Genomic DNA, 20,946 nt, shown 5'->3' on the forward strand with positions numbered 1-20,946 from the left:
GCCAGGATGAGGATTTGCGGAGTAGTTATCAAATATCAACTGGAAAAGAAAATTTCAGTATCAATGATCACACAAAACATAATTCCATTGATCTTCAGAAAATTTACACAGCTATTACAGAAGGAGTCTTCAAAAGAACTACATCAAAAGAAACAGTAAAAAAAAGATAGGGCATTCTACTAGACCTCCGGCTTCGACGAGCTAGGAGCAGGAGTCGGCTTGCATCCAAGATAGGCGAGGATTTTCTTTGAGTTAGGCTTTGCAGCCCTGATCAGTGATTGCCATTTCGTGGTCTCCATTTCCTGTGTGTCGCCAACTTTGGTCCAGTCGACATTTTGCTGGCTGTCAGCAACCAGGGCAATAGTGCTTTCAACGGCAACCTTCATATTTTCTTGGCGAAGCTTAAGTCCAAGATCTTCTGGGGGATTGAAGCACTTGGCGAGAGCAAGAAAAGTTGCGGGTTCCTTTTTCTTCGGGAAGAAGTAAGGGTAGAGCCGTGACAATCCTTCCCTAGCCTCATCAATGCCTTCGCGTGCTTCATCTCCGTGAAACTCAAGGAAAGAAAGTGCGTCAAGAAGGGGATCATTGCCGGGATCTTCAAGTTCATATTCTTGAGACGTTTTCCCTGGTGAGGCAAAAATTTATTGATCAACAAATGAGTAAAAAAAAAGCAAGTCCAAGGAATGCAAAAAAGCTCGGGCACTTACTGACAAAGCGACGGCTTTGCGATTCCAAGCGCTTAGTAATTGCTTCTTCACGAGCAGATTGTTCGGTTATATGCTCGCTCAAAGAAGTTTCCGCCTCATGAAGCCTTTTCCGGAGGTCTTCGACAGAGGCAGCATCTGCTTCAGCCTTCTTACGAGCTGATTTGCTTTGCTCTAATTTAATTGGAAGAGCATCAGCACGTTTGTTGGCTTCGGCAAGATTTTCTGGAGAAAACAAACAACGGTAAAACATCACGACAAACATACTAAAGGAGTATGTAGCAAAGAGGGCAAGGGAAAAACAATACCTTCCAGTTTATTCGCATGATCATGGTACCCGATGAATTGGGTACCGAGGCGAATAAATGACTGCATCACGGGCTGGAGAGCAAACCAAAGGAAAAAAGAAATCAATATAGAAAGATGAAAATTCGACAGCAATTAAAATAAAACAGAGGGAAGAGGCAAGTATTGACAAACGTCGAGACGAAAAGGAAGAAGAGAAATATTTACGTCATCTAGTGAAGGAGTTGCAGACGTATTGGCCACCAGGACAGGGTCCGCGGATAGTTCTGTCCTAGCCCTCTTCGGTGAAGAGGCTCGGGGGCTTGCGACTGGTGTTGGATGCTTTGCATCTTGAGGAGGAGGCGAAGATTCATCCCCATCAGGATGAGCTTCAGAAATAACTAAAGTACGAGACGTACTTGTTCGAGCAGTCACGTCAACAGGTTGAATTTCATCCTCGTCATCACTACAAAAAAGGCGGCAGGACATTAATCAATATAGTCAAAGTAATCAATGGTGAGCAATAAAACAACGATAGGAACTTACGAGCTGATGAGAGCATCGGCGTAAGGGTCGAAAGTTGTCCTCTTTTCAGTAGGAACAACTTCTTCGGCAGCATGAGTGTTGGTCTTAGAGGGGCCAGAGTCGACAACCTCATCCCTTTTCCTCTTGTTCGTTGGGGAAACAACGGGAGGAGAAGAGTGTGCCGATCCGGTAGCCTCGGATCCAACCTCCTTTTCAGAGGATACCGCAGATTTTCGAGAACTTGCGGGTTCACTCTCAGGGCAAGGAGCACCCTGGTTGTCATCAGTGACAACAGCTCGTTCTTCGACTTCTCCACCTTCAGGAAGGGGAGGAAGAGAAACAAGATCTGGATGGTTCTATAAAAAACAACGGGGGATGTCAATAAAAGAGTTATGCAAAGGATGTCAAACAAAAATGAGCAAGTCGACAAAGGTTACCTTGGGGAGCGCATTGGTGGCGCTATATGGTTTTACGCGACAAGAAGAGGGGACAACATCTTTCTTGCTGAGGGAAGAGATTTTCCGGACGAGTTTTTCTAAGTCCTTGACCGACAAATCCACCGACAGGCGATCCACACCATTGTCGCCAGCATACTTCCAGAGGGGATTTTTGCGAGCTTGCAGAGGCTGCACTCTGATTCTAAGGAAATATGCCGTGATTTGGATACCCGACAGTTCTTTACTGCGGGTACTTTGAAGCTCGTGGATGCGAGTCATCAGTGCCTCCGTCGCCGTTTTTTCTTCGTCGGTAGCCTCTGCATCCCAGGACCGACGGCGATAGATTTTCTCGGCACCATCAAAAGGAGGAATGTTGTCTTCGACAGACCCATGATTCTCCTCGTGGATATACAGCCACTTTTTGCGCCACCCTTGAACTGAGTCAGGGAATTTGACATCGAAGTATTCGACATCAGGGCAAACGCAGATAACAACGCCGCCTATGTTATAGGCGACTGATACGCGTATAGCACGCGACCGTTGGGAACCCCAAGAGGAAGGTGTGATGCGTACAGCGGCAAGTTTTCCCTCAGTATGAAACCAAGGTTTATCGAACCAGTAGGAGCCAAGAAGCACGTTGAAGGTTGATGGCGGCGAAGTGTAGTGCGGCGCAACACCAGGGATTCCAGCGCCAACGTGGAACCTGCACAACACAACCAAAGTACTTTGTCCCAACGTAACAGTGAGGTTGTCAATCTCACCCGCTTGCTGTAACAAAGGATTAGATGTATAGTGTGGATGATGATTGTTTGCATAAAACAGTAGAATAAGTATTGCAGTAGATTGTATTTGATTAAAAGAATGGACCGGGGTCCACAGTTCACTAGAGGCGTCTCTCCGATAAGAATAAGCATGTTGGGTGAACAAATTACAGTTGGGCAATTGACAAATAGAGAGGGCATGACCATGCACATACATGAAATGATGAGTATAGTGAGATTTAATTGGGCATTACGACAAAGTACATAGACCGCTATCCAGCATGCATCTATGCCTAAAAAGTCCACCTTCCGGTTATCATCCGAACCCCTTCCAGTATTAAGTTGCAAACAACAGACAATTGCATTAAGTATGGTGCGTAATGTAATCAACAACTACATCCTTAGACATAGCATCGATGTTTTATCCCTAGTGGCAACAGCACATCCACAACCTTAGAACTTTCTGTCACTGTCCCAGATTTAATGGAGGCATGAACCCACTATCGAGCATAAATACTCCCTCTTGGAGTTACTAGCAAAAACTTGGCCAGAGCCTCTACTAACAACGGAGAGCATGCAAGATCATAAACAACACATAGGTAATAAATTGATAATCAACATAACATAGTATTCTCTATCCATCGGATCCCAACAAACACAACATATAGCATTACAGATAGATGATCTTGATCATGTTAGGCAGCTCACAAGACCCGACAATGAAGCACAATTAGGAGAAGACGACCATCTAGCTACTGCTATGGACCCATAGTCCAGGGATGAACTACTCACTCATCACTCCGGAGGCGACCATGGCGGTGAAGAGTCCTCCGGGAGATGATTCCCCTCTCCAGCAGGGTGCCGGAGGCGATCTCCTGAATCCCCCGAGATGGGATTGGCGGCGGCGGCGTCTCTGGAAGGTTTTCCGTATCGTGGCTCTCGGTACTGGGGGTTTCGCGACGAAGGCTTTAAGTAGGCGGAGGAGATAGGTCAGGGGGCCACACGAGGGCCCCACACGCTAGGCCGGCGCGGCTAGGGCTTGGGCCGCGCCGCCCTGCTGTCTGGCCACCTCGTGGCCCCACTTCGTATCCTCTTCGGTCTTCTGGAAGCTTGTGTGAAAATAGGCCCCTGGGCGTTGATTTCGTCCAATTCCGAGAATATTTCCTTACTAGGATTTCTGAAACCAAAAACAGCAGAAAATAGCAACTGGCTCTTCGGCATCTCGTTAATAGGTTAGTGCCGGAAAATGCATAAATATGACATAAAGTATGCATAAAACATATAGGTATCATCAATAATGTGGCATGGAACATAAGAAATTATCGATACGTCGGAGACGTATCAGCATCCCCAAGCTTAGTTCCTACTCGTCCCGAGTAGGTAAACGATAACAAAGATAATTTCTGGAGTGACATGCCATCATAACCTTGATCATACTATTGTAAGCACATGTAATGAATGCAGCGATCAAAGCAATGGTAATGTAATGAGTAAACAAATGAATCATATAGCAAAGACTTTTCATGAATAGTACTTTCAAGACAAGCATCAATAAGTCTTGCATAAGAGTTAACTCATAAAGCAATAAATCAAAGTAGAGGTATCGAAGCAACACAAAGGAAGAATGAGTTTCAGCGGTTGCTTTCAACTTGTAACATGTATATCTAATGGATAGTTGTCAATGCAAAGTAATATAACAAGTGCAATATGCAAGTATGTAGGAATCAATGCACAGTTCACACAAGTGTTTGCTTGTTGAGATGGAGAGAAATAGGTGAACTGACTCAACATAAAAGGTAGAAGAAAGGCCCTTCGCAGAGGGAAGCATTGATTGCTATGTTTGTACTAGAGCTTTGGTTTTGAAAACAAGAAACAATTTTGTCAACGGTAGTAATAAAGCATATGTATCATGTAAATTATATCCTACAAGTTGCAAGCCTCATGCATAGTATACTAATAGTGCCCGCACCTTGTCCTAATTAGCTTGGATTACCTGGATTATCATCGCAATACATATGTTTTAACCAAGTGTCACAAAGGGGTACCTCTATGCCGCCTGTACGAAGGTCTAAGGAGAAAGCTCGCATTGGATTTCTCGCTTTTGATTATTCTCAACTTAGGCATCCATACCGGGACAACATAGACAACAGATAATGGACTCCTCTTTAATGCATAAGCATTTAACAACAATTAATTTTTCTCATATGAGATTGAGGATATATGTCCAAAACTGAAACTTCCACCATGATTCATGGCTTTAGTTAGCGGCCCAATGTTCTTCTCTAACATTATGCATGCTCAAACCATTCAACTAGTGGCAAATCGCCCTTACTTAAGACAAGACGGACATGCATAGCAACTCACATGATATTCGACAAAGAGTAGTTGATGGCGTCCCCAGAAACATGGTTATCGCACAACAAGCAACTTAATAAGAGATAAAGTGCATAAGTACATATTCAATACCACAATAGTTTTTAGGCTATTTGTCCCATGAGCTATATATTGTAAAGGTTGAGGATAGAAATTTAAAGGTAGCACTCAAGCAATTTTCTTTGGAATGGCGGAGAAATACCATGTAGTAGGTAGGTATGGTGGACACAAATGGCATAGTGGTTGGCTCAAGGATTTTCGATGCATGAGAAGTATTCCCTCTCGATACAAGGTTTAGGCTAGCAAGGTTATTTGAATCAAATACAAGGATGAACCGGTGCAGCAAAACTCACATAAAAGACATATTGTAAACATTATAAGACTCTACACCGTCTTCCTTGTTGTTCAATCCTTACTAGAAATTATCTAGACCTTAGAGAGACCAATTATGCAAACCAAATTTTAGCAAGCTCTATGTGTTTTTATTCATTAATAGGTGCAAAGTATATGATGCAAGAGCTTAAACATGAGCACAACAATTGACAAGTATAAAATTATCCAAATTATTATTCCAATTAATACATGTAGCATTTCCCGTTTCCAACCATATAACAATTTAACGAAGAAGATTCAACCTTCGCCATGAACACTATGAGTAAAGCCTAAGGACATATTTGTCCATATGCAACAGCGGAGCGTGTCTCTCTCCCACACAATGAATGCTAGGATCCACTTTATTTAAACAAAACAAAAACAAAAACAAAAAGATGCTCCAAGCAAAGTACATAAGATGTGATGGAATAAAAATATAGTTTCACTAGAGGACCTAATAATGTTGTCGATGAAGAAGGGGATGCCTTGGGCATCCCCAAGCTTAGACGCTTGAGTCTTCTTGAAATATGCAGGGGTGAACCACCGGGGCATCCCCAAGCTGAGAGCTTTCACTCTCCTTGATCATATTGAAATATGCAGGACCTGATATTGTATCATCCTCCTCTCTTGATACTTGAAAACTTCGTCCACACCAAACTTAAAACAACTCATTAGAGGGTTAGTGCATAATCAAAATTCACATGTTCAAAGGTGACATAATCATTCTTAACACTTCTGGACATTGCACAAAGCTACTGAAAGTTAATGGAATCGAAAAATCCATCAAGCATAGCAAAACAGGCAATGCGAAATAAAAGGCAGAATCTGTCAAAACAGAACAGTTCATAAAGATGAATTTCTAAGAGGCACCAGACTTGCTCAAATGAAAATGCTCAAATTGAATGAAAGTTGCGTACATATCTGAGGACCACTCACATAAATTGGCATAATTTTCTGAGTTACCTACAAAGAATTAGGCCCAGATTCGTGACAGCAAAGAAATCTGTTTCTGCGCAGTAATCCAAATCTAGTATGAACCTTACTATCAATGACTTTACTTGGCACAACAATGCAACAAAATAAGATAAGGAGAGGTTGCTACAGTATTAACAACTTCCAAGACTCAAATATAAAATAAAAGTGCAGTAGTAAAATCATGGGTTGTCTCCCATAAGCGCTTTTCTTTAACGCCTTTCAGCTAGGCGCAGAAAGTGTGTATCAAGTGTTATCAAGAGACGGAGCATCAACATTATTTTCACAATTTATCCCATTAGGTATCTTAGATGCTCCCTTATCTGTAGTGGTTTTAAGAGATTTATCAATTTTAGGCCTATAATAGTTTTTTGGTTTAGGCACCTTAGAGACATACATGAACTTTTGCTCCTTACCCACATAAGCTTTCTCTCTAAACTTTATAGATGAAAAGGTTGAACCCAATGTTCCCATAGCCTCTTCAAGTTCACTAATCCTTTGGGTTTGATTATCATGAATAGCACAAGATTCTAATATGGAAATTCTCTCATTAATTCCTCCTAGAGATTTATCAAGTTTATCAGTGCTATCAAGTAATGCTCCCAAATTAGTATTAATACTTGGAAGGTTTTGCTCTATGGTTTCCAACTTTTTCATGACATCTTCAAGAGAGGTTTCAATTTTAACTTCATTAATAGGTGGTATTCCAAATAGACTCTCAATAATGCAACTAGCTTCTAGAGCAGGAGCGCCTAGGAAGTTACCTCCCGCGAGACAATCAAGAACATACCTATTCCAGCTAGAGATACCAACATAAAAATTCCTGAGTAGGATAGTGGTGGAGTGTTTCTTAGTGCACCTATTATGGGCATCACTAATTCTATACCAAGCATCTTTTAAACATTCTCCCCCTTGTTGCTTAAACGAACGAACTTCAACTTCAGGATTACTCATTTTAGCTATAGTAAATAAAGCAAACTAGATAAAGTAAATGCAAGTAACTAATTTTTTTTGTGTTTTTGATATGGAGAATGCAAACAAGACAGTAAATAAAATAAAGCTAGCAACTAATTTTTTTTGTATTTTGATATAATGCAGCAAACAAAGTAGTAAATAAAATAATGCAAGACAAAAACAAAGTAAAGAGATTGGAAGTGGAGACTCCCCTTGCAGCGTGTCTTGATCTCCCCGGCAACGGCGCCAGAAAACAGTCTTGATACGCGTACAACACGCGACCGTTGGGAACCCCAAGAGGAAGGTGTGATGCGTACAGCGGCAAGTTTTCCCTCAGTATGAAACCAAGGTTTATCAAACCAGTAGGAGCCAAGAAGCACGTTGAAGGTTGATGGCGGCGAAGTGTAGTGCGGCGCAACACCAGGGATTCCGGCGCCAACGTGGAACCTGCACAACACAACCAAAGTACTTTGTCCCAACGTAACAGTGAGGTTGTCAATCTCACCGGCTTGCTGTAACAAAGGATTAGATGTATAGTGTGGATGATGATTGTTTGCAGAAAACAGTAGAACAAGTATTGCAGTAGATTGTATTTGATTAAAAGAATGGACCGGGGTCCACAGTTCACTAGAGGCGTCTCTCCGATAAGAATAAGCATGTTGGGTGAACAAATTACAGTTGGGCAATTGACAAATAGAGAGGGCATGACCATGCACATACATGACATGATGAGTATAGTGAGATTTAATTGGGCATTACGACAAAGTACATAGACCGCTATCCAGCATGCATCTATGCCTAAAAAGTCCACCTTCAGGTTATCATCCGAACCCCTTCCAGTATTAAGTTGCAAACAACAGACAATTGCATTAAGTATGGTGCGTAATGTAATCAACAACTACATCCTTAGACATAGCATCGATGTTTTATCCCTAGTGGCAACAGCACATCCACAAACTTAGAACTTTCTGTCACTGTCCCAGATTTAATGGAGGTATGAACCCACTATCGAGCATAAATACTCCCTCTTGGAGTTACTAGCAAAAACTTGGCCAGAGCCTCTACTAACAACGGAGAGCCTGCAAGATCATAAACAACACATAGGTAATAAATTGATAATCAACATAACACAGTATTCTCTATCCATCGGATCCCAACAAACACAACATATAGCATTACAGATAGATGATCTTGATCATGTTAGGCAGCTCACAAGACCCGACAATGAAGCACAATTAGGAGAAGACGACCATCTAGCTACTGCTATGGACCCATAGTCCAGGGATGAACTACTCAATCATCACTCCGGAGGCGACCATGGCGGTGAAGAGTCCTCCGGGAGATGATTCCCCTCTCCGGCAGGGTGCTGGAGGCGATCTCCTGAATCCCCCGAGATGGGATTGGCGGCGGCGGCGTCTCTGGAAGGTTTTCCGTATCGTGGCTCTCGGTACTGGGGGTTTTGAAGGAGATATGCCCTAGAGGCAATAATAAAGTGGTTATTATATATCTTGATGTTTATGATAAATGTTTATATACCATGCTATAATTGTATTAACCGAAACATTGATACATGTGTGATATGTAAACAACAAAGAGTCCCTAGTATGCCTCTTAACTAGCTTGTTGATTAATGGATGATTAGTTTCATAATCATGAACATTGGATATTATTAATAACAAGGTTATATCGTTGTATGAATGATGTAATGGACACACCCAATTAAGCGTAGCATAAGATCACGTCATTAAGTTATTTGCTATAAGCTTTCAATACATAGTTGCCTAGTCCTTATGACCATGAGATCATGTAAATCACTTATACCGGAAAGGTACTTTGATTACATCAAACGCCACTGCGTAAATGGGTGGTTATAAAGGTGGGATTAAGTATCCGGAAAGTATGAGTTGAGGCATATGGATCAACAGTGGGATTTGTCCATCCCGATGACGGATAGATATACTCTGGGCCCTCTCGGTGGAATGTCGTCTAATGTCTTGCAAGCATTGTCGTGGTATCGTCACGGCATATGCCATAGGGTGGCTAACGAAGGTGGTTCCTAAGGGATCTCACGGCGGTATCCGGATGCGGGTATGGGGACGAGCGACACGGCGACGTACCCAGGTTCGAGGCCCTCCAATGGAGGTAACACCTCTACTCCTGCTAGAGTGTATATGATGATCACACAATACAAGGTTGCTCCTTGAGCTGTGTCCGGCTGCTCCTGGGAGGCTAAGGAAGACAAGAGTCTCTCTCACAGGGCAGCGCTAGGGGTGGAAGTGAGGTGAGAATGATTGATCGATCGATCCCCTGCACGAGAGGGGGTAGTGCGGCTTATATAGGCACGGGCACTTTACATATAAGACCCTATAGTTTACTGGCCGGCTTGGCCGGCTCCGGCTTCCGCTCCTTCCCGAGGCAGTGACGTCAGGAGCCGTTGAGGCCTCATGGCCTGTCCCATCCGGCTGCCAAGGTCAGCGGTATGGAGAGGAGGTGTCCCTATCGCCATCAGCCACTGTTGCCAGTACGGATCAACGTAGACCATGATGGCCTGTCCGGCGCGTGGCACTATTGCTCCACAGTGCCCCGCGCTTTACGGAAGGTGAAGTCAGCGTGGACTTTGGGAACCCGGATCACCAACCCGGTTCCTTCTAGTGCAAGACTCGCCAGCCTCGAGTCGGTCTGAGGTACAAACCCCCAGCCGGATATGGCTTGTAGAAGCCGGCCCAGCCACAGCATTGGCGGCCACAGCCAGGCCGACTAGGACCTAGAGCCAGCCGGCTTCCGGACCAGCCGGCCACGGCGCCAGCCGGCTGCTCCTCAGCCGGCCTTTGCCGCGAGCCGGCCAGTGGCCAGCCGGCTGCTCCGCGTCCATTGCCCTACCCGGGGTCTTCCCCCCGACATTAGCCCCCGAAGCTGGCAAGGTCCTACGTTTAGAAGGACCTAGGCAGGTTTTCCTGGCTTCTCGAATATACTTGACGGCACTTGGAGGGGCCGACTGAGAATTTCCATTCAGCCGGCTGCGCCCTCGTCCGGCTCGTTCCGGCCGGCTGCTTCTAGCCGGCCACTATTTACACTTATGCAGCTTTTGCTTTCTCGCAAGTTTTGGTGATGTCTCCGCCTTGCTGGATGAATTTTGGGCCGAGGTGAACTTAGTGTCCGGCTCCGGCTTGCGGCGTGCCGGAGTCTCCGCCGCCTCGGGTCCTGCACCCGACTTGACCGGTCTGACGTCTGGGCTCTGCCGCCGGTTCGTCTGGTCACATCAATGTCTCCTCCGGATCCGGTGCTGTCGTGGGCGACGTGGTGCGGCAGTTTCCGGTAACTGCAGCGATCGTGGGGAGAGTTAATGCGCAGAAGATCCGCCACTTGGAGGCCAACCGTCCGCCCCGGGCGGCTATAAATGCCGCGCGGGGGGGGGGGGATCGAGGCGGCACTCCCGCACTTCCTCTTCTTCCTCGCGCCCGCGCCCTGCTCCGCTGCACTTCGAGCTTTTCGCTGTTTTCTTCGCGCCGTCGCTCCTCGTGGTTCCGGCGAAGGTTCTCACTGGCGAGCTCCGGCGAACGCGTCTCCGTCAAGCCGCCGCCGCCACTCCGTCGAGCCGGCGCCACGGGGCCCCAAGTTTCAACCGTGCGTCCTCCGCCGCCGTCGTCGCCGCCGCCGTCGCGAGGTTCTTCCTCCCCGTTCCGTCTCTCGTGGTCCTCTTCTTCTTCTTCGTCGATGGCCTCCGCCAGCGGATCGTGGAGGGGGTCGTACATGAGGGACGATGACATCGAGCGGCTGGTGCGCCTTCGCCGGATCCCGTCGTCGGTGGTCACGAGGACGCCCGGCGCGGAGACGGAGCCTGAGCCGAGGCCCGGCGAGCGCGTCGTCTTCGGCGCGCACCTCGATCGCGGGTTGGGCCTGCCGGCGTCCAACTTCTTCCGCCAATTCCTCGACAACTTCGGCTTGCAGCCGCACCACAAGCCGGCGTAAGCCTCCATGAAGGCCACGTAGCAGCTGCGGCGCCGCCTCGATCTACACCCGGCCGGGTACGCCCTTCCCCAAAATTCCAACCGTTGACTCGGTGAAGAATTGGCAGATGTCATTCTTCTACGTGCGCAACGAGGGCCAGCTCGTCGACCGGATCAACCTGCCGGAGTTCAATCCGGCTCCTCCAGTCGGCCAGATCAACTGGAGCTACAACGCCCGCACGGCGGACCCAGACGCTGAGGTGAACCAGCTCTAGGACTTCCTGGGGGCGGCCGTCGGGAACGGGCTGACCGCCGAGGACCTCCTCTGCACCATCGCCGAGCGCCGGGTGCTGCCGCTCCAGATGCGCACCCACAAGATCGGGCATATGTCCGGCCGGTTCGACCCGAACCGGACGTCCAAGGCGCTGCTCTCCAAGGCCCAGGTGGCCCGCCGGGTGAACAACATCACCAAGGCGAACATGCCGGACGAGTGGAATTACGGGCTGGCGCCCCACGACAGGGACCACCAACCCGAGCTGGTAAGCTTTATTTTCTTGCCGACTTCCGGCTTGCGGCTGCGAGGCCGACTTCCCTTTCTTTCTGCCGACTTCCGGCTTGCTGTTTGCTCATGTCTTCTGTTTTTCTAGCTCTTCGACCGCCAGAACGTCGAGGACGGCGACCTGGCGACAAGGAGATGGACGCCGGATCACGCCGATCCGGCTGACCAAACCGGCGACCAGGCCGGCGATGACGACCTGCTGCAGGCGCCTGACCTAGGCGGCCAGGGGGAGCACAATCCGCCCCCTTCACCGGAGCAGCAGGAGGACGAGGAGCCGGCGACGTCCGCCACGGGGCCAATCCCCGCCGTGCCCCTGCGCGCGAGGCCGCCAAGCACCACGGCGACTTCGGCGCCCAAGGGGAAGAAGCGGGTCGGCGACCCCCGCTCCACCGCCGCCTTGGAGGCGAAGGCGAAGAAGCTCCGCCGGCAGCAGCCGAAGAAGGTTCCGGAGCAGGCCGGGTGAGCTCTCTTTTTCTCTTGTTTGATTCCTTTTCTTTCCTTACTCTTTATGCTTATTTTTCCTTAATTTGATCGGCTAGGGCTCCCATCAAGTTTGCTCAGGGCGGCGGCTCCCGGCAGGCCCCGCGTGTCGTGTCGCCGGTTCCGCGACAAAGGAGGGAGTCAACGCCACAGCCTCCATCGCGCGCGCCTACGCCGCCGCCGCCTGCGGGTACTCCGCCTCCCGCAGGGGCGCCTTCTTTCGCCGTGCCACTGGCCTCAGCGCCTGGCCGTGGCACGCGGGCCGAGCCGACGCGCCAGCCGACGCTGGATGACATGTTCTCGCGCCGTGCTCGTCTTCTGGACCCAGCCGCTGGGGCCGGCCGGGGCATGCCGCCTTCGACCGGAGCCGGAGCCGGCAGGGCTGCGACACCTGCGACCGGAGCCGGAGCCGGGCCAAGCGTGGTGGTGCTGGTGGAGAGCCCGGAGGGGGCACCTCAGGCGCCGGAGGTGGCTGCGCCGACTGGGCCAGCTGCTTCGCCCGGAGCGCCGCCACCGCCGGAGCCGACGACAGAGGAGCCGGCCAGGCAGGAGCCGGCAAGGGATGAGCCGGCGCGCATGGAGGGCGCCGACTCGCGCGCGCTGGTGAGGACGGGAGCCCCATCGCCGCCGTTGGGGAGCCTTCATGTGGCCAAGGGCGCCCGGCTGCTGCACGTGCCGTCCGCCTCCGACTCCAGCCTTGGCTCAGCTGGCACTATGGAGCAGGCGTGGCTCCGCGCCGACTCCTACGAGGTGACCAGCCGGGAGGGGAACCCAGGCCAAGCGTCGGTGGAGATGTTCTTCTCCAGCTTGCAGGCCAACCTCAAGGCCAGGGCTGCCGAGGCCGCGGCCAACGTCGCCAAGGTGGAGGAAGCCAGCAAGGTAAGTGCTTCATCTGTTTTTCAATTTGGTTGTTATCCTGGTAGCCCTCCGAGGCATGGGCCGGCTGCTCGGAGCCGGTCCGGGTTTCGTCTAGTTGACTGATTTTCTTTCCCCTTAGGCTGTGGCGGATCGGCGCACCAACTTGTACAACCGCGCCGTGACCCACTACCACAAGGCCAAGCTGGACCGGGCCGACTTGGCTCGCGAGCTGGAGGCCGTCAAGGGTAAGATCTTTTTCTTTCCGACCCGATGTCTTCTTTCTTTTTAGTCTTGGTTGGCTGACGCTTCTTTCCGGCTGCCTTGCAGCTGAAGCCGCCATGGTCCCGCGGCTGGAGGCGGATCTCCGGGCTGCTCGCGCTCAGTGCGCCGAGAGCGAGGAGGCGGGCCGATCTGCTGCCGCCAAGCTCAAGGTGGCTGAGCTGGAGCTAACGCGGAGCTTGCCCTCCTCAAGACGGCTGAGAAGGAGAAGGTGTAGGATCTGAGCCGGCGGCTAACCGAGGTGGAGAAGCAGCGGCTTGCGCTTCAGGAGGAGGTCACCACCAAGACCACGGAGCTGTCGGCCACCGCTAAGCGCTGGGTGGACGAGATTGGCGCGCTCGACCGTGTCTTGTCGGGTGAGTGCATTTCTTTGTTCCTTTCCCTTTGCCGGCTTTCGGCTGTCGGCTGCCGGCTTTCGTTGGCAGCCGGCGGCAGAAACTCTGATTTTTTCGCTATCTCCGTCTTTGGGCTGGGGGCAGTCGGTTCTTGCCGGCTGCCGCCAGGCTTTTCCTTTTGTCCTTCGGAATTTCCATCTTCGGACTGGGGGCAGTCGGCTCTTGCCGGCTGCCGCCTGGCCTACTTTAGGACTTTGAAAATTTGCATTTTTTAGCTTATTTCGGCTTTGACAATTTCTGACGTGCTTCTTCTTGAAGCGGCCTTCCCGGAAACGCAGGATGCGGCATTAGCAGCCGTTGGCGTTGCGCGCGAGACTAGGAGGTGGGCGACTGGCGAGGACAGCTCGGAGTACTTCACCATGGAGGATTATATGGCATCCATGGCTGCCCGCGTCGAGCCCATCACCAAGCTTGGCTGGGAGCTCCGGAAGGCGGCTGAGGAGCTGGTCCCGATGCTGTGGCCCGCGGAGGCGGTGCCGCAAGATATCTCCAACCTCGTCTCCTTGATGGAGCGGGCGCTGGATCGCTTCCTCGTCTGGAAGGAGTCTGCCACGCGCGCTGGAGCCGACACGGCGCTGTCCTTTGTCCTTTCCTGGTACAACGAGGTGGACTTGGGGCAGCTCGAGTACCGGCGAGCCGGCGTGGAGGATAAGCTCCCGGCCGAACACAAGACTGCCCGGCTTGCCCGAGCCAGCGCCATCGCCGACTTCGTCGACAAGGGCCTCTTCGTCGCGGACCCGAACCCTCAGTCTGATGATGAGTACGAGATGGAAGATGAGGAGGCGGAAGACGCGCCTGAAGACGACCCGGCAGCCGGCTCCGCTGACGCTCCTCCGGCTGGTCCTTCTCCAGCCGCTCCTTAGTTTACCTGTCTTTGTCGTTGCTTTTGCCAAGACAATTTTTTAAATCCCCGGGATGTCGGGTGCATATGTATGAATATTATCGTCCTTTCATTATGTCACACTTTTAATGTGTTTGTTAATCATTTATGTGCCGAGTTGCTTTCTTTCGACTTGTTTGCTTTTTCCCATCCGCCCCACTTTTTGGCTGTGCTCTTGCCGGTCGTACGTCCGACTTGCGATCCGTCGCCGGATCAAGAGCGGGCCGCTGAGTGAGGCCGACAGTATTTCAGTCGAACGAGCCGAGTTCGGCAATCCGGCACTTTTATGAAAAGTTGCAAGTCAACTCGCTTTTACTCTTTCCCTTAGTCGTCTTTCACGTGCCGGCTCCCTAGGCCCTACTCCCGCCAGCCGGACAGCCGGGTTGCGGTCTGTAGCTGGATCGGAAGCCGGCTGTCGGAAACCGGATCACGTTACTGAGCCGGCCACGAGAGAGGGTTTAAGCCAATTGGCGAAACGAAGTAGAGTACGCGAAAAACTTGTCGGAAACGGCGCTCTTGGCGCACGCTTTTTCATAGCTTACAAAAGGGATACAAGGGATACATACATTCCTGATCTCAAGTGTAAAATGGGCGGAGCAAGTTGACATTCCAGGGACGTTTAGTCTCCTCGTCAGCCTTGTCCGGCTTGTTTTCTCTAGCCTCTTGGGCATCTATGAGATAGTAGGAATCGTTGCCTACTGCCTTGCTCACGATGAAGGGACCCTCCCATGGGGATGACAATTTATGCTGTCCGGCTGTCCGCTGGATCAGCCGGAGCACTAGGTCTCCTTCTCGGAATGCTAAGGGCTGGACCTTCCGGCTGTGATAGCGTCGGAGGCTCTGCTGGTAGATAGTAGATCTAGACGCAGCCAGCAGCCGGGCCTCTTCGACCAGGTCAACTCCATCTTCACGAGCTTCTTTGGCTTCGGCTTCTGTGTAGAGCTTGATCCTTGGCGCGTCGTGCTCGATATCAGTCGGCAGGACGGCTTCGGCCCCGTATACGAGGAAGAATGGTGTGAAGCCGACTGAGCGGTTTGTCGTTGTGCGCAGGCTCCACAGCACGTTGGGCATCTCTTCAATCCAGCAGCCGGCTGCTCGCTCGAGCGGCTCTACCAGCCGGGGCCGGATGCCGGCTAGGACCAAGCCGTTAGCCTTCTCCACTTGTCCGTTGGACTCTGGGTGCGCCACAGAGGCTAGGGCCATCCGGATCCCCATTTCCCCGCAATAGCGAGAGAAGATGCCTTGGGAGAAGTTGCTGCCATTGTCGGTGATGATGCTGTGGGGGTAGCCGAACCTCACGATGATTTCCTTGAGGAATGTGACGGCTGTGGAGCCGTCCAGCTTCTTGATTGGCTTGGCTTCGGTCCACTTAGTGAATTTGTCAATCATCACCAAGAGATGTGTCATGCCGCCTCGCGCTGTTCTGAACGGACCCACCATATCCAAGCCCCATACGGCAAATGGCCATGTGATGGGGATGGTTTTCAAGGCGGAAGCCGGTTGGTGTCTCTTCTTTGCGAAGCGCTGACAGCCGTTGCACTTCTTCACCAACTCTTCTGCGTCTCTGAGCGCAGTCGGCCAGTAAAAACCGTGCCGGAAAGCTTTGGCCACTATGGCTCTGGATGAGGCGTGATGTCCGCACTCTCCTTGATGGATTTCCCGTAGGAGTTCAATCCCTTCAGCCGGCTCGACGCACCGCTGGAACACCCCACTTACGCTGCGTTTGTACAGCTGGTGGTTGATGATTGTATAGGCCTTGGCCCTTCTCTCAATCTGCCTGGCCTGGACTCTATCATCAGGCAGCACACCGTCGGTGAGGTAGGAGAGGAATTCTTGTGCCCATGAAGGCACGCATCTTATCTCGAATACGCTTACCAACAGGGCCTCATGCGTAGGAGCTTTCGGATTCGACTGCATGGTCGCCGGGTTCGGCTTGCTAGCCGGCGGGTTCGGCTTGCTAGCCCCCAAGTTTGGCGATGAAGCCCCCGGGTTGGACTGAGAAGTCCCCGGGTTCGGCATGGTAGCCGGCGGGTTCGGCTTGTTAGCCCCCGACTTGGGCGATGAAGCCCCCGGGTTTGGCTGAGCAGCCCCCGGGTCAGCCGGCACGAATATTGAATCCGAGTCCGGTGACGGTATGATGGACGGCTTCTTGAGAACCGCCAAGGCGATGCCCGGCGGAATGGCTTGCCGGGTTGAGCCAATCTTGGACAAGGCGTCCGCCGCTTCGTTGTTTGCTCGTGGCACATGGTGGAATTCGCAGCCGTCAAAGAAGCCGGATAGCTGCTGGACATGGAAGCGGTATGAGGCCATGTTGGCGTCCTTCGCGTCCCAGTCGCCAGATGCTTGTTGTATGACCAAGTCGGAGTCGCCGAAGCAGAGTATGCGATGCACGCCAATCTCCTTGGCCAGCTTCAGCCCATGAATGAGCGCTTCATACTCCGCCACATTGTTTGATGCGGCGAAGTGGATCTGCAGGACGTAGTCCAGCCGGTCTCCCTTGGGAGAGGTGATGACGATGCCGGCTCCCAAGCTGTTGCGCATCTTCGAGCCGTCAAAGTGCATCTTCCAATGTGTGGAATCCGGCACAGGCGGCAGGTACTGCATCTCAGCCCAGTCGACGAAGAAGTCCACGAGGATCTGCGACTTGATGGCTGTGCGCGGCTCGTAGAGGATGGTGTGGGCGGCTAGCTCCAGAGCCCACTTGGCAACCCGGCCGTTGGCGTCTTTGCTGCCAATGATTTCCGCCAAGGGCGCTGTGGCAACCACCTTGATGGGGTGCTCTTGGAAGTAGTGCTTGAGCTTCTTGGCCGCCATGTAGACGCCGTAGGTGACCTTCTGGTAGTGGGGGTAGTTTTGCTTCGACTGGGAGAGCACTTCGCTGAGGTAGTAGACTGGGCGCTGAACCAGCTGCTCCCTGCCGGCTTCTTTGCGCTCCACCACCAGGACAACGCTAACCTCTCGATTGGTGGCTGCGATGTACAACAGCATCGGCTCCATTGAAGCCGGCGTTGCAAGGATTGGCGCGGTTGAGAGCACGCGCTTCAAGTCACGGAAGGCCTCATCCGCCTGCGGTGACCAGACGAACTTGTCCGCCTTCTTCATTAATTGATACAGGGGCAGTGCCTTCTCCCCCAGCCGGCTGACGAAGCGGCTCAAGGAGGCTAGGCAGCCAGCGAACTTCTGGACGTCCTTGAGGCACTGCGGCAGTTCCATCTTCTCCAGGGCACTGATCTTCTCCGGGTTGGCTTCGATCCCTCGCTGAGAGACGAGGTAGCCGAGGAGCTGGCCAGACGGCACGCCAAATGTGCACTTGGCCGGGTTGAGCTTCATCCGAAATCTTCTCAGATTGATGAAGGTTTTTCTCAGGTCATCAAGGAGGGTAGTCGTCTCCTTGGTCTTTACAACGACATCATCCACATATGCGTGAACGTTTCTGCCAATTTGATCCTGCAAGCATTTCTGCATGCACCTTTGGTAGGTGGCGCCTGCATTTTTCAAGCCGAACGGCATAGTCGTGTAGCAATAAGCCCCGTACGGGGTAATGAACGAAGTCTTTATTTGATCATCCGGATTCAAAGGAATCTGGTGGTAGCCTGAATAGGCATCTAGAAAAGACAACAATTCACAGCCGGCAGTCGAGTCTATGACTTGATCTATGCGCGGCATGGGGAAGGGGTCCTTCGGGCACGCCTTGTTCAGGCTGGTGTAGTCGATACACATGCGCCAGGAGCCGTTCTTCTTCAAAACCAGGACCGGGTTCGCCAACCAGTCCGGGTGCAGCACTTCCATGATGAAGCCGGCTGCCAGCAGCCGGGCGATTTCTTCACCGATGACCTTCCTTCTTTCTTCGGCGAAGCGCCTGAGAGGCTGCTTCACCGGCTTGGCTTCAGGCCGGACGTGGAGGTGGTGCTCAGCCAACTCCCTCGGCACACCCGGCATGTCTCTTGGAGTCCATGCGAAGATGTCCCGATTCTCACGGAGGAAGCTGGTGAGCTCGCTTTCCTATTTCCTGCTCAAGCCGGCACCGATGGTGACGTACTTGTCCGGCTGCGCCGGGTCCAGCAGGATCTTCTTCGTGTTGTCGGCCGGCTGGAAGTGAGTCGTCCCAGCCGGGTTGCCTGCAGCCGGCATGTCTGTCTGCGCGGCCTTGGCGAGGGCGACGGCGTCGTGGATGAGCTGCTTCTCGGTGGCGATGACCAGCGTCTGGGCCATCTTGGAGCTCTGCGTGGCGCAGTCCATGGAGCGACGATAGTCGCCGGCTATGGTGATGACCCCCTTTGGGCCAGGCAGCTTCATCTTCAGGTACCCATAGTGGGGCACCGCCATGAACTTGGTCATGGCCGGCCTGCCCAGGAGCGCGTGGTAGGGACTCACGAGGTCCACCACCTCGAACTCGATCTTCTCGGTGCGGAAGTGATCCGGCTTCCCGAACATCACCTCCAGCGTGATCCGGCCAATCGGCTGGCAGCAATGGCCCGGCACGATGCCGTGGAAGACGGTGGGGGTGGGACGCAGCTCGGCTTCCTGGATGCCTAGCTTGCGGGCGGTGTCGCGGTAGAGGATGTTGATGCTGCTGCCGCCGTCGATGAGGACACGCGAAAAACGCACGCTGTGCCGGGTCGTGCCAATGGTGGGGTCAAGGACCATGGCGTAGCTTCCCGGCTTCGGCAGGACAGCCGGTGTGTCGCGGCGATCAAAGGTGATGGCCTGCTCTGACCAGTTTAGGTACTGGGGGACCGGCGGTATGACCGCGTTGACTTCGAGGGAACGACTCTGCTGGCTCGTCTTGTCCTCGGGCTCGGAGGTGAAGATGATGTAGGTAGCATCTTCGGCCAGATATCGGCCATGGTGCACTTGGTTAGCCTCGTGGTGCTCGAGGTTGGCATTCTCCGCGCCGGCTGCGCCACCCGGCCCGCCGGCTGGAGGGGGCGGGGGTGGAGGCGGGAGAGGTTCACCGCTTGTCAGCCGCTTCATGAAGTGGCAGTCGCGGGTGGTGTGGTTGGAGGGGTTCTTGCCGCTGTGGTACTTGCACGGCGAGTCGAGCATCTGCTCGAAGGTGTACTTCGGCTTCCACTGCCGGTCTTGCTTCTGGCGGCGGCTGCCGCCTGCCGCGTTGTCTGCCACGGCGGCTACGTGGGCGGAGCCGTACCGGCGGTCCGGCTGGTCGATGTGACGCTTGCCGCGGTAGTTGTCCCGCCGGCTGCCATGAGAGGCGTCGTCTGCCGGCTTGTGCTCAGCCGACTTGTGGTGGTCCCGCCTGGAGGGAGCCGGCGCTGGGTCAGCCGTCGCCTTGCCGGCTTCTTCAGCCAGCGCGTACTTGTCAGCAATGGCCATGAGGGCGGCCATGGACTTGGGCTCGCTGCAGCGCAGCTTGTGCCACAGCATGGTGTTGGGCCGGCAGCCGCCCATGAAGAAGCTGATGGCCTGGATCTCGTGCACACCCTCGCAGGAGTTGCGCATCTTGCACCAGCGCGTTAGGTACGCGCGATCCGTCTCGTCCGGGCCCTGCTTGCACATCTCGAGCTGTTGGGGGCGACCCGGCCGGCGATAGGTGCCGGTGAAGTTGCTGATGAAGGCCTCCTCGAAATCAAGCCAGCCGTTGATGCTGCCGGCTGGCAAGTTGTTGAGCCAGGTGCGGGCGGAGCCGACCAGCATCAGGAGGGAGTAGCGCACCGCCCAGCGCTTGTTGCCTCTGGAGATGCCGACTGCGGTAGAGTAGTCCTGCAGCCAGTCCTCCGGCTTGGCGGTGCCGTCGTACTTGGGCGTGTCGCGGGGGAGCTGGAAGCCGTCGAGCATGGGCTCGTTGGCGATGCGGGGCCCAAAGCACTTGGGGCAAGCCGGCGCCTCCTCTTCCGCAATGCGGGATTCGACCAGCCGGTCGAGGCGGTCTCTGGCGTCGACGGGCTCGATGCGGGGGCCCAGCCGGGAACGTGCCGGCTGGCGGGTGCCGGTTCGCTCTGGAGCCGGCCTGTGTTGGTGCCTTGGCGCCGCCAGCTTGGAGTCATGCTCCTCGTTCCGGTTTGGTGGCGGGCGGCTGCGGCCGCTGTGGCCGCCGTCCAGCCGGCTTGTCCGGCTTGAACCTGCGCGGGTGTCGCGGGAGTCTCTGTGCCGGCTTGGTGCGGGCGAGGCGGACTCGGCCGTGTCTCTGTGGGAGTCCTTGCTGTT

The sequence above is a fragment of the Lolium perenne genome, chromosome 4 (assembly GCF_019359855.2).
Source record: "Lolium perenne isolate Kyuss_39 chromosome 4, Kyuss_2.0, whole genome shotgun sequence".
Taxonomy (NCBI): domain Eukaryota; kingdom Viridiplantae; phylum Streptophyta; class Magnoliopsida; order Poales; family Poaceae; genus Lolium; species Lolium perenne.